Raw genomic sequence first — 15,301 nt, 5'->3', positions numbered from 1 at the left:
GCATAATATTTCAGGCAAAAAGATGGACATTCAATGAAATAAGGGATTTCCAGACCTTCCTGATGAAAAGACCAGAGGTCAAAAAGGTATTGATTAGCGACTCTACTACCCATACACAGTTCTGGCTTACAATTCCACAGTGGAGAATACCTGTGGTCAGTTACAAGGGAGAAGGATCCTGGTCACAGTTCCAGGGCCAAGAAGAGCACTAGCACTTGTGGCTGCAGGGGAGCAGGGATCCTTTTTAGATAAAGATTAGAGTGAGACTATTAGAGAAATGCCCACACCTCTCCCCAGACCACATCACTTAGGAAACATGGAAAACTTGCAGGACACCCTCCCTCCCCTCAACTAGTTCTGAAAACAGCATCATGAAGAAGCCTGAAGCTTGGGACAGAGCCTCCCTACCCCCAGGTGAGCACAGCCAACTCCACATAAATGAAGGGATTGGACTAGATAATATCTCAAGATTTTTGCATGTCCTTTGACAGACCCATTTGCTAAGCAGCTATATGTTACAGTGAAAAGAAGGTTGTTTTTGGAGTCGGAGCTCCTGGGTTCAAGTCCCAGCTCTGACATTTGTTATGTGGGTGATCTCAAGCAAATTACTTCACCTTTCTAGTTTTACCAAAGAAGGGGAGGGGAAGAGAGGAAATGAGAGGGTTGCACTAGGTCTCTGGCAGGCCTTAGGTAAGTGCCTTCCCTGAGCTTATACATCATATTTCCCATCAGTGAAATATAAATTCATCAGGAGTTGTCTCATCTTTGTCTTTGTAGTCACAGCTCCTCCCATTTTGCCTTATACATAATGATGTTGTTTAGTTATTTTCCATTGTGTCTGACTCTTCATGACCACTTTTAGGGTTTTCTTGGCAAAGATACTGGAGTAGTTTGCCATTTCCTTCTCTAGCTCATTTTACAGGTGAGGAAACTGAGGCAGACAAGTTAAGGTTGCAGAGCTAATATGTGTCTGAGACCAAACTTGAATTCAGGTCTTCCTGTGGCCCAGGAGTCATCTTGAGGAATATCAGGTCTCTGGATTCAGATGGCTCTGGAGGAGAAGTGAGGCTGGTGACCTGCACAGCCCTCCCTCACTCAAAAGAAAGTCAAGTGCAAGTCACGTCATCATTTCTCTGATGGCATGGCCTTCTTTGGCAATGAACGATGAACACAATAACAAAAATCAAACTTTTAAGGAACAATTAATTCCAATGCTATATAGAAAATATATTGGGGAAAATTGATGGAGTCCTACCAAATTCTTTTTGTGATACAAATATGGTTCTCTTACCTAAACCAGGAAGAACAAAAACAGAGAAAGAAAATTATAGACCAATTTCTCTAATGAATATAGATGCAAAAATTTTAAATAAGATATTAGCAAAAAGAATACAGCAACATATCATGAGAATAATACATTATGATCAGGTAGGATTTATACCAAGAAATCAGGGCTGGTTCAGTATTAGGAAAACTATTAGCATTATTGATCATATCAACAACAAAACTAACAGAAAACACATGATTGCCTCAATAGATGCAGAAAAAGCTTTTGACAAAATAAAACACCTATTGCTATTGAAAACACTGGGAATAGGAATAAATGGAGCCTTCCATAAAATAATAAGTGGTATCTACCTAAAACCATCAGCAAGCATTATAGGTAAGAGGGATAAGCTAGATGTATTTCCAGTAAGATCAAGGGTGAAACAAGGATGTCCATTATCACCACTGTTATTGAATATAGTACTAGAAATGTTAACTTCAGCGACAAGAGAAGAAAAAGAAATGGTAGGAATTAGAATGGGCAAAAAAGAAACTAAGTTTGGGGCAGAGCTAAGATGGCAGAGTAGAAAGATGGACCTGTAGAAGCTCCCTCCCATAGCCCATAAAATACCTGCAAAAAATGACTCTAAACAAATTCTAGAGCAGCAGAAGCCACAAAACAATAGAGTGAAAGAAATTTCCAGCCCAAAACAGCCTGGAAGGCTGACAGGAAAGGTCTAGCTCACCAAGCACAGAGCGCAGCTCAGCATGGGCCATGTGGTGTGGCAAGGACAGGACCAGAACAAGCTTCAGGCCACCACTGGCAGCAGCAGTTCCCAGACTGTTCAACCCACAAATGCCAAAGACAGCTTCAAAGGTCAGTGAGAAAGCTCTTTTACCTGAGTGAGAAGGGAACATGGTCTGGACCCATCAGCAGCAGCCACTGCAACAGCAGTGTCCATTTTTGGAGCTCTCTGCTTAAAGACCCTGGGGGAATTGAGTGGCTGATCTGACTCAGCCCTGAGTGGCTCTCCTGGTTGCAGAAGCATGCTGGCAGTGGAGCTGGAGGTGGCTCTAAAGAGGAAACCCTGCTGGCAGATCGCAGGCCGAACAGAGTGCTTCTGGTTGCTCCCAGATCAGAGTGCAGGCCAGGAGAGGAGTAAACTCCTCTTCCTTGATTGTGACACCTTGGAGAAACTGAGAACTTACAGGTCCCCAGAGTATACCCTCCTCTTGACAAAGGACTCAAAAGTCAAGCAACTGGCTGGAAAAAAAATAAGACTATAGGAGGCTATTGTCTTGGTGAACAGGTATTGCATTCCACCCTTTTGGATGAGAAAAAACAATGCATACCATCAGAGGAAGACCTAAAAGTCAAGGCTTCTACATCCAAAACCTCGAAAATAAATATGCAATGGTCTCAGACCATGGAAGAGCTCAAAAAGGATTTTGAAAATCAAGTAAGAGGTGGAGGAAAAATTGAGAAGAGAAATGAGCCATGCAAGAAAATCATGAAAAATGAATCAACAGCTTGCTAAAGGAGACCCCCAAAAAATGCTGAAGAAAATAACACCTTTAAAAATAGACTAACTCAAGTGCAAAAGAGGTCCAAAAAGTCAATGAGGAGAAGAATGCTTTAAAAATCAGAATTAGCCAAATGGAAAAGAAGGTTCAAAAAGTCATTGAAGAAAACAGTCCTTAAAAAATTAGAATGGAGCAGATGGAAGCTAATGACCTGAATGTGTAGTCATTCCATAACCCAAACAAATTGGGTAAATTAGTACTCAGACTTGTCATCTGTCTGCCTACATGGTCATATGAACTTTTCCCACAGACTAAAGCTGGGATAATAAAACGTGTGTTGAAGATCTGAGCTATTCAGCCTAAAATCATATTCCTTTCTATATCCTAAACAACATAGTAATTGGGTAGTGCTATTAATTACTGAAATTAAATCAGAAACAGCTTCAGTTTGTTTTGAAGAAGAGAATTTCAGTGCGATCAGCTCTCTTAGAGGGAGGTAATTTATAGAAAAATGGCCGTTTGGCTTGGTCATTACTTAAGTATCCTCCCAAGTCTTTTGTTATAACTGAAGTAAAAATCAGTCTCTGGAAAATTCATTTATATAACAACTATTAACCCCAAGAGTGGAAAACTTTTATGTGCAAGAATGCTGTTACTTGTACTTTCCTGTACAGTATTGAATCCCAACAGCATCAGGTCCTCCTAAAGGAATTGGAATCAGAGTGGAAACTTTTGAGAGAGTAAAAAGATCAGTTAATCCCACACATCAAATGTGAATGATTCTAAGGGGCTCTTACTTTGTTTCTTTGTTTTCCCCCATTCTGACATCACTTTTAATTCTCCCTACATTTCAGCCCTGGGTATTGAATTTTCTTGTCAGATTTGTGCCTTTCAGACTACAGGCTATTCATCTATAGTTGGTAGCTAACAATGGGTACCAGCCCATGTCCACCCATCATCCTTTGGATGCAGCCTAAACTGGGTTCCAGTCAAGCTCCTCTGAGACCTCCTCGAGGTAAAGACAGCTCTGCGACCTTTGCCAGTAGCAAGCAGTTTCAGAAGCTGAGATCTTCCCCTCTTACCCCCAAAGATTTTGAGTCCCATTTATGATAAGTTTTAGGGGTGCTGGGGACCCCAAAATACCGACAGTCCAAGTTGTGCTCAAATGAGTTCGACTCAAGCCTTCTTAAAGCCAAAGAAAACAAAGTTTATTAAAGATTCGCCAAATTGGGTTAGCTCTTAAGGAGTCTAAGCATTTGTAACGCCTGTACTCACAAGATAGAATCTCAGCTAGACAGAGTCTGAGCTGGATTGAATCTGAGTGCCTTCATGAAGGAGAGATGGAACTAAATACAGAAAAGACTATAGGAGGGACCTGGGTGGGGAGGGGGGGGTGTTGGTCTGGTAGTCCAAGATGATGGGAAGAGGGGTTCAGGAAGGGTCCTGAGGAGAAGTCCAAGGAGGGGATTCCAAGGATGATCAAAGGCTGGAAGGTTTGAATGTATGAATTCATTTCAGGCAGAAGCCACCCTGTACCTTGACATGTCTGGGTCCCCAGCTACCCCAAACTGAATCATTTTTGTGTAATAGTGGCCTTCTCTAGTGCACAGTGAGGATGGAGGGAGAAAAAAAATTTAAAATGCACAGTAAAGAACAAAAGAAAACTTAGAAGGAAGCATAGAAAAGCAAGGCAGCTTTGAAAATAATGTGTAGTATTTATTATATAGCTAAAAAAGTAAAACAGTGTAAAATAGAAATTTGTGTTTTTACATTGAATCCTCTTTATATGTTGTGCTGTGTAAATGGAAATTTTTTTGGTCTTTTTGTATTTAAGTTCAAAATGAATAAAAATTTTTTTAAAAATAGCCATGTATTAACTAGAGAGGACTCCCCCTTACATCTTTGTCCCTCTCCACTGTTGTCCCTCATTGGCCACTGTCTACAAAGTTTATTGTAATAAAAATAGAAATTATTTGGGAATCTGCACAACTTGATGGGGGTAAGTCTGGTCCTTAAATACAAAGGAGCAGTGAAAAGATCCATATGAGATTAAGGAGTGGTAAATAGTCTGGGTGGGCCAGGTAAGACTGGGAAAGGAGTACTAAGTGAGTTGGGCTGGGCCAGATGCTTTGGGCCAGACGCCAGGGATTTGGCCTATTGTAATGTATGGGAAAACTAAGGGACTGGGTTGCTTTTGAAGACACGTTCTTTTCCTTTTAGGGGTTCAGGTTCCATCATCCTAATGGCGTTCAGACGCCAGGAGCCTCCTTGAGCTCCCCTGGAATCTGCCCACAGAACCTGGCTTTTCATACTCAAATCTGCGGCTATTGTCTGTTACCTCTTGATTGCCCCACCTTCTTCCCACCTAGGTGCTCCATCATCTGATGTCTTCTCATTGCCTCCAGCTGTTTCCAGAAATCCCTTGGAGTCAAGTCTGGTGACAAAAGGTGGTGACCAACCCAAGGAATGCTATTTTGAGGGCAAATAACAGATGTAACTAGAGTTGTGAGAGTTTCTTGTATGGGTTCAAAATGGGTCAAATTTCCTCTTAGCTACTGCATTTGCAGCTCAATTGTTGAGGTTTAGGGGGTGCTGGGATCCCAAAATTATAACAGGTCCTGCCTCAAATGAATTCAACCCAAGCCTTTTTTCAGCTAAAAACAAGGTTTATTAGAACATGCGTGGGTGATCAAGATTCCTAGTGAGTCTGCACTATTGGCCAGAGCACTTTAATGGAGGCACGATAGATCTTTTATACTGAAGACTATGAGAACAGATAAGAGGTTCAGAAGGAATTAAGGGTGGGAAGTGGCCCAGGCAAGGCTGGGTTAGGTTAGAGGTAATAGAGAATTGGAGGTTTAGGGGTGGGGCCACAATGAAAGGATTAACTGGGAAGGGCCAGTTGCCCCAGGTGAACTCTGGAGACCTAGGCCAGGTGGGAAAATCCAGGACTTTTCCTTTTGGGAGTCCAGATCCCAAAGACTTGGTCTTTTCTGTTTAGGGGTTCAGATCCCATCCCCACCAAAATGAATTCAGATAAAGATGATGGCACATGTGATTAGGAGAACTCATTTACTAGGGTGGACCCTTCTCCCACTTTTGATGCGGATCGTGACTTCTCTCTCTATGCCTTTTCATCCAGACATTAACATAAATCTGCCAGTGTGGATGGGTCAATGCTCTGGAGACTTCATCAAATCTTCATTACATGATCAACCCAACTCCTTTTCCTTAAATACAATTCAACCAAATATCTCCAGCAGCTCAATGAACACTATCTGAAAGGGAATTGGGGGAAACTTTGGAAAAAGAGTTTGTTTAAAAAAAATTGTTTCTCTATCTACTTGTGTGCCCTTAGGTAGTCACTGATCCTCTTAGAGGCTCAATTTCACCATTTTCTATTAAATAGATATTTATTTTAGTGGAAGGGGCTATTTTAGTGGAACAACTTGCTCACCTGGCAGCTAGGTAGAGCTGAGGATAGAGCACCAACCCCGGAGTCAGAAAGACTCATTTTCCTGAGTTCAGATCCACCCTTAGTCATTTACTAGTTATATGACTCTGGGCAAATCACTTAATCCTGTTTGCCTCAGTTGCCACATCTTTAAAATGATCTGGAGAAGGAAATGGCAAACCACTCCAGTATCTCTGCCAAGAAAACCCCAAGTGGAGTCATGAAGAGTCGAACACGAGTGAAATGACTGAGCAACAACCCACCTCCTAGGATGATTGTGAGATTCAAATAAGACAGTATGTGCTTCTTTCTATATATAAAAGCTTTCCAAGCCTATCATTAAAAAGAGAGTGATAACACCTATCTAATAGGCTTTTGAGGAACAAATAAGATAATGGAAGTCAAGGGCTTTCTAAACCTAGATGGTATATGTAAATGGGAGTCATTCCATAGGCATACACAGGGTGTTCCAGAAATCAGTGCAGTTTTAAGCTAGTATTGCTATAAAAAGATTAAAATTGCACTAAGACTTTTGGGACACTCTCTAAAATATATGATGGTACAGCAACTAGATCTGTGGTTTCATTGGTCTAGGGAACTCCTTTCATTGATTACAAAACTCCTTCCTTCAAGCAGGCCAACACCTCCTCTGACATAGACATTCTTAAGGAGTTGCCCAGAATATTTGAGAGTTTAAGTGATTTGCTCAGAGTCCCACAGGCAAAAAATGACAGAGGGGGGACCTAGCTCTTCCTGGCTCAAAGGCTGGCCTGATAGCCACTTCTCAGTGTTGCACTGTATTTCTCACTCCCTTTCTCTCTTTCCTCCTTTGTCCTCACCTCTAATCTCATTGCCATGATGCTAACTCAAGCCTTGATCTATACCACATCCCCCCTCAGCCTCCTCTCCTCTCTGATTGGAGGGCTGCAGGGTCTGGTACTGCCATTGGACTTCCAGCTCTCTGCACTTTGTATCTGCAGCTCTGCCTGGTTTCAGTTCCATGGAATAAGATTGCTAACTAGATATAGATGTGCGTGTGTGTGTATAATATATATACACACATAATACATATGTGTGTATACACACATATACATATACGCATAATATGCCCAAGCTATGATTTCTGTGATGTGGGGCATATATGGATGTGACAACAATCTAGTCTCTCTACCTCTATGAATTCATGTTTCCAATCTCTTCTCCCCACCACTGCCAGAATAATCTTGTTAAACTATGCCTTCCTTTCAACTAGCTACCTTTCCCTCCACTCAGCTGCCAAAGCCATCTTCCTAAGGTGCAGGGCTGACCATGTCACCTCCAGTGGTTCTGTCTCCTTCAGGTTCAAATACAAAATCCTGGCGGCCTTTCAAACCCTTCCTAACCTAGCCCCCTTTCCAGCTTTCTTCACCTGACCCCATCCCTCACATACTTTCTTCAATATGGCAACACCAGCCTCCTGGTTGTTCCATGAAGAGACACTCACCTCTCTTGTTCCCAGCATTTTCCTTGGTTGTTCGCCATGCCTGGTACTCTCTCCCTCCTCATCTCTGCCTCCCAGCTTCCCTGGCTTCCTTCACATCTCATTGGGCAGCTAAGTAGTTCAGTGGGTAGAGCACCAGTGCAGGAGTCAGGAGCACCTAAGTTCAAATCTCACCTCAGGCACTTGGTCCCAAGGGAACAATTTCAGTCGTGACTCGCTGGAATGCTCAGGAAAGATGGTGGCACACTTCCCCCTAGTGGTCACTGGAATTATTACCCCCTTAAGCCAAATTATTTTCCTTTTAATTTTCCCCAGAACAAAACCAACTCCTGTTTCTCTTCAGCTCTCACACAGAGAATTCACTTCCTAAGCCTAAGCTTTTTTTTAAAATTAATTTTATTTATTTTCAGTGTTCTACAATCACTACCATATAACTTAGATTCCCCCCTGCCTCCCCAAGATGGCATACAATTTTACATAGGTTCTACACATGCATTCCTATTAAATACATTTTCACTATAGTCATGCTGTATAGAAGAATTAAAATGAATGGGAGAAATCACATAACAAACCAAAATGTAATACACACACACAAAAAAAATGATTTGCTACATTCTGCGATTGAATTCCATAGTGCTTTCTCTGGATGTGGAAGGCAGTTTGCCTTAAAAGATCATTGGGAATTTTTTTAAGTCCTTGCATTGCAATGAAGTTCCAAGTCTACCAGAAAAAACTCTCGCACACTGTGGTTGTTGCTGTGTACAAAGTTCTCCTGGTTCTGCTCCTTTCACTCAGCATCAGATCATATAAGTCCTTCCAGGCTTCCCTGAAGTCTTCCTGTTCATCATTTCTTATAGCACAATAGTATTCCATTATGTTCATATATCACAATTTATTCAACCATTCCCCAATTGATGGGCATCCCCTTGATTTCCAGTTCTCGGCCATCACAAAGAGAGCTGCTATAAATATTTTTGTACATGTGGGACCCTTTCCTATTTTTATGATACAGTCCTAGAAGCAGTATTGCTGAGTCAAAGGGTATGCATAGTTTTGTAGCCTTTTGGGTATAGTTCCAAATTGCTCTCCAGAATGGTTGGATCAGCTCACAGCTCCATCAACAATGAATTAGTGTTCCAACTCTCCCACATCCTCTCCAACATTTATCATCTTCGTGTTCTGTCATGTTTGCCAATCTGATAGGTATGATGTGATACCTCAGAGTTGTTTTGATTTGCTTCTCTCTAATCAATAGTGATTTAGAGCATTTTTTCATATGATTATAGATAGCTTTAATTTCTTCCACTGAAAACTGCCTGTTCATACCCTTTGACCATTTATCAATTGGGGCTAAGCTTCTTTTTTTAAGGCAGTTAAAACTCCACCCATCATTTTTTTCATCCTTTCCCCTTTTGAGATATGTCTCTGACATGGGGTCTCCAGCAAATTAAAGCACAAAGTACAGTACTTATTATAATAATAATATGATATTTAAGATTTTCAAAGCAACTTACAATTTATTTGATCTTTGAGGTTATAATCCCCATTTTATAGACACAGAAACTGAGACTCAGAAGGTTAGGTGACTTGCTGGTTACACAGTAATTGTCTGAGGTAGGCTTCCAGTGCAGACCTCTCTGCCACCAAATGCAGGACTCTATCTACTGTGCCATACTGCTTTCAGTAAACACACACAAGCACTCCAGAAGCTGTAGCTTCTCACTGGTGGCTATCTCTTTGGAAGTTATTGGGGGCTCGGAATGCTAAAGATTTAAGGTCTTTGAGGAGCAAGACTGTCCTATGATCATCTCTCGTCTATACAGAGGCTGATTATCCAGCATGAAATAACCATGTCCCTGGCTTTTTTCTGACCCATTCTCAGCTTGTTAGCACCTTCCCCTAAGTCAGAGAATGTGACTTGCCCCAAAATGACAGGTAACTAGGTGTTGAAGTAGAGTGCTGACCCAGAGTCAGAAGATTCATATTCCTGAATTCAAATCCAGCCTCAGGCACTTACTAACCATAGCACCCTTAGCAAGTCACTTAACCCTGTTCTGCCTCAGTTTCCTCAACTGTAAAATGAGCTGGAGAAAGAAATGGCAAACCAGTCCAGTACCTTTGTCAGGAAAACCCCAGCTGGGATCATGAAGAGTCAGACAAAAACAAATGTCCCTATTGATTGTTTGGTTAATGTGACCCCAGGGGGTTTTGGGAACGGTGCCTGGAATTATTTAATAGTTCAAACCAGAACAGGGCTTCTGGATCAAGCATTCAGTTCCACAACCATCCAATCCTTCCTCTATGCATAAAATCTGACAGCAGAGGGCACTCTGAGGCTGGCTGCCAGCCTCCAGCACCTGTCCCTGGCTCTTTGCCAGCTTTCTGCCACTCACCACTTGTCCTTGACTTTTTGTGGGTGGCATTATTTTTCCCTGTTAGTCCAGAGTGCTGATTCTCAAAATTTTTTTTCTTGGGACCCTTTTACACATTTAAAAATTATTGAAAAATTTAAAAATGATTGAGGACTTCCCTCAAGAACTTTTATTAATGTGAGTCATATCTATCCATATTTACCATATTTGAAATTAAAACATCTTAATGCTATCATGAAATATTTTTGACCCCAAAGACCATCTGAAAAGGTCTTGGGGACATCCAGGGTTCCCCTGACCACACTCAGAGAACCACTCGTCTAGCAATCTAGGTTCTATGAATTTAAAAAATAGTATTTCAATATAATTGGTTTCTCTTGTAATTCTATGTAATTTATTTTATGCATTTAAAAGAGTTATTCTACAGAGATCCATAAGCTTCACCAGACTACCAAAAGGTTGTGAAACAGACAAAAAAGGTTAAGAATCCCTGGGCCAGGAATGGATATGGATTGCCCTTAGACAATTAGCTCTTGGCCTCTATCCTGTTGGCTGCTCCTTTTCATTCCTAATGCACCAGGTCTACTGTGTTTATAAAGGCAGGACTCTACACAGCCCTTTAACCAAAATATCAGAAATTAATTATACCAAGTAAATAGTAAAATACCAGTACATGCACTGCCCAGCTGCACAGTCTTCCTTATTCCTTACAAGAACTCTGCCTACCACCTTCCCCAGCTACTGACAGGCCAGTAGTTCAAAGTCCAGCCCTCTGGACCACTCCCCATCTGCACCTAGAGCCTTTGATTTTTTGCCAACCTCAGGGTTGTTCAGTGTTTAGATTCTTGATGCAATGCAGGGCCTAGGACTGCTCTGCTGTCTCTCCCACTGAAAAGCATGGGCTGCTATTCCAGGAGGAAGGAAGGCATCTTGGACAGTTGTGACCCCTTTCCCATTCTGCAGCTTTCCCTGGTGCAATGCATTAGTGTTTCTGTCCAGAGGGAAGGCTCTAGGGGCTTTTCCCCATGGGGCACAAGCTGCCTGGCTGCCTCAGTACCACCAGAATAGTTAGAGAGGAGAGTGAAAAGTGACTTAGTTTGGGAGAGGGTTGCTATTGGCTCTTCTAGACTCCACCCTGATATCTCTGACAGTGCCCTCTTCCTCTGAGGAGCCTGCCACTTTGTATAGATTGGTGCTATGTTAGGTAAGGGACATGCCATCTTTTACCCCATGCCATCAGTCACCTGAGGGCCTTAGAGTATGTCAGTTCTGATATACACAGTGGCATAGCTTTGTTGTTCAGTTGTTTCAGTCACATCTGACCATGATCCCATTTTGGAGAGTTTTATTGGCAAAGATCCTCGAGTAGTTTGTCATTTTCTTTTCCAGTTCATTTTACAGATAAGGATACAGAGGCAAACAGGGTTAGGTGACTTGTCCAGGGTCACACAGCTAGGAAGTATCTGAGGCCATATTTGAACTCAAGTCTTCCTGATTCCAAGCCCAGTAGTCTACTAACTGTGCCACTAGGGGCGCTCATCATCAACGTGAATAATAATGACTTGGAGCTTTAAGGTTTACAAAGCACTTTACACATATTATCTCATTTGATAGGCCCACAGACAACAGATATACAATCCATGCCCAGGGTCTTTCCAGCTTGGCAGTGTTTAGCAGTAAATGGGATAGGTTAGAAAGCAATACTTCAAAGGGTTTAGAATTCAGTGAAAAGAGAGGAACTTTGTAGAATTGGGTTTCTTAAAGAAGTTAATGGAGAAGTACCACATTAGCTAGTGGAGGTGGTCAGATCAACTGAGGTGTTTTATTTTTTTTTTTAAGGATGGATGAGATGCAGGTTTGTGTTTAGTTTAGTAGGGAAGTGGTCCCTGGATAGAGACTGAAGAACGGAGAAAGAACTGGGAGGTAGTGGGGGCAATTTGTTGGATAAGATGGGAAGGGATGAGACCAAGAGTACATCCAGAAAGGGTGATCTTGGCAAAAAAAGAGGGCTGCCTCTTTATGTGAGGGGAAGACATCTGAATGAGGTGACATCAGAAAGAGGAGGAGGAAGAGAGAAAGGAGGACTCTGGATAAATTAATTCAATTTTTTTACTGATGCTTGAGACAAAGTCATCAGCTAAGAGGTCTAGAAAATGAGGTGCTGTGGAGGATTGAGGGGTTTGCATTGGAAAAGGTTTCAAACATGACATTAGCGTATAGAGTTTATCACCCCAGCAGTGATACTGGAAGAAAATAGATTTGTTACTTCTTAGCCAGGGGCATCTGGGCAGTGCAGTGGATAGAGCAGATAGAGGCTGAGGGTGGAGTTAGGAAGACCTGAGTTTAAATTCAGCCTTACACACTTACTAGCTTGTGTGACCCTGGGCAAGATACTTCACTTCCATCTACCTCAGTTTCTTCAGCTGTAAAATGGGGATGATGTATCATATAGCACCTAGCTTATAGGGTTGTCATGAGGCTCAAATGAGATATTTGTAAAGCACTTAGCACAGGGCCTGCCACATAACAGAGGTGTTCAGAAGGACAGTGTGAGGGCTGCCAAGACCTTCCAAGGCTACTTATTATCCACCTTTGGTGTCCACCTGATTCACAAAACTCTCAACCAGTTCCAAAAAGCTGCAGCATGGACAGTGGCCATGCCCTGATAAAACCATCTCTGCAGAGGGGCTCGGTGAAACTGAGGGTAACTGGAAGGCCTCTGTCAAACCCGTTGTTGAGTGGAATGGGCAGATGAGAACAGTTTGTTCCAATAGCCATGAAGGCTGCTGAAGCAGGTGCTGTAGAGCACTTAGAGCTTGGTTAGACATCAAAGATGCCAAGGTCATCCACTGCATCCCAGGTCATTAGCAGTTGTATTATCTTTTGTCTTGGATTTGGATTTGGACTTCAATGACTGGAAGAGAGAGTGAGGCTGATGACTTTGGGCAACTCAATTCACATGCAAGGCAAGAAATCACCCCATGATGTCACTGGCATTCTTCTAAAATGAAAGACAAACAACAGCTTAATAAATGCTTATCTCCCCCTTTCTCTACTCATAGTTGTGACAAGTCACTTAATGCTGCAGTATAAACGCTCTTGCTATCAGCTGTCTCAGCTCTAGACATAACCCATAGGTGCTACTGCCATTTTTCCAGAAAACGCCTCCCTCCTCCCTCCCATATTATGTACCATAAATGATATAATATCAGTATGGCCCTTAGCATAGTGTTCAACACCTAGCAGGTACTTAATAAATGCTTTCTTCCCTTCATCTGGAATATTCCTTCCTGTATAGTTTCCTATTCCTAGTTATTAAATGCCTAGCAATGACATTGGACAGCGGCACTAATCAGCAAGGCTGAGGCCTTTGCTATGAAATCAGTGACCATGTTGCTTGCGACACAATGTAGGCCCAGACACATCGAAATGAGGGAGTGATGAGAAACTGGTCTAAGCTGGGCACCAGGCAGGATGGTCAATTGTCCTTTGATCATCAGTGCTCTTCCTCTCCCAGCTGGCCCCAGGTGATTGGCCCTCCCTGACTAAGCTGCAGGTACATCTGCCCCTCTGGGGAAATGACTGTGTCCCCAAAGGTGTCTTAAGTCACCTTACCTTTTTTTAAATTCATTATTATTATTTTACTTGTTTTCAATGTTCTACAAACACCTTCATACATTTTAGATTTTTCCCCTCCCTCTCCCACTTGCCCCCTACCTCCCCACTCCCTCCCTGATACGGCATACAGTCTTATATAGGTTCTATACATACATTCCTATTAAATACATTTTCACCTTAGTCATGTTGCATAGAAGATTTAAAATGAATGGGAGAAATCGTAAAACAAAACAAAACAAAACATAATACAAAAGAAAATGATCTACTTTATTCTGTAATCAAATTCCATAGTTCTTTCTCTGGATGTGGAAGGCATTTTGCCTCAAGAGAGCATTGGAAATTATTTAAATCCTTGCATTGCAATGAAGTACTAAGTCTACCAGAAAACAATCCTCACACACTGTGGTTGTTGCTGTATACAAAGTTCTCCTGGTTCTGCTCCTTTCACTCAGCATCAGTTCATATAAGTCCTTCCTGGCCTCTCTGAAGTCGTCCTGTTCATCATTTCTTACAGCACAATAAAGAGTATTCCATTACATTCATATACCACCATTTATTCACTCCAGACAAAATCCTACTCCAAGACCAAAATTCTATGGTAATGATGGCTGGAAAATTAGCTCATATGTGTTATGTCACCCTAGGGGTGGCTCAGGGGCACCATAGTGCACAGGGTGCTGGGCCTGGAGTCAGGAAGACTCATCTTCCTGAATTCAAATCCAGCCTTAGACACTTATTGCCCGTGTGACCCTGGGCAAGTTATTTCTCCCAGTTTGCCTCAGTTTCCTCACCTGTAAAATGAGCTGGAGAAGGAAATGGCAAACCACTGTGCTATCTTTGCCAAGAAAATTCCAAATAGGGTCACAAAGGATCAGGCACAACTGAAAAAAAAAACTGATTAAACAAGATTAAAGTCTGAGGCTTTTTATTTCAAATTGTATTCAATATGAATCGAATCTCTATAGTTTTTACTGAGCAGTTTGACTCTGTCCTCAATAAAATATACCTCTAAAGGTATATTTACAAAGTTCAGCCTTCTAGTCAGTGTGAGGGGGACCATCTTTTGTCTAATTATATTTCTGGCCATTTGCCCTCCAGATCCCTGGGCCTTTCTCAAGGTAGCTTCTACCCATTGTGGCAAACACAACTTTGGAGGACAGGTGAAGGAAATTCTGGAGGTCCTGAAAACCGTTGTTGGTGAGATAGCCATAAAAATGTCTCTACACAAACCACTCCTTAACATAACATCAGTGCTCAGAGACTTTGCGCCTCCCACTGGCCACATCCTGGTCTGACAGCTCATGCTGCTTCGGTAGGGGGAATCTTTCTTGGTCACCGTTACTCTTTCCTTAAAAAGGAATTTACTGGTGACAATTTAGCTCTTCTTGGGCATCCACATCTGGGCAGTGACTTAGGGTGCTGTGGATTGAAAGAAAGGCCAGCCTGTAACTATTAGCAGTATGGGCCGATTTGTTTTTTCTGTGTACATTTCTATGTTCCCCAAAAGGGAAAGGAGGAAGGAGAGATACTCTAAAGTTGGGAGTAGGGCTTCCCTAGATTTCTGGACGTTGTATGGGTACCAATGGA

The sequence above is a fragment of the Notamacropus eugenii genome, chromosome 6, assembly GCF_028372415.1.
Source record: "Notamacropus eugenii isolate mMacEug1 chromosome 6, mMacEug1.pri_v2, whole genome shotgun sequence".
Classification (NCBI taxonomy): domain Eukaryota; kingdom Metazoa; phylum Chordata; class Mammalia; order Diprotodontia; family Macropodidae; genus Notamacropus; species Notamacropus eugenii.
This window is presented reverse-complemented; position numbering follows the sequence as displayed.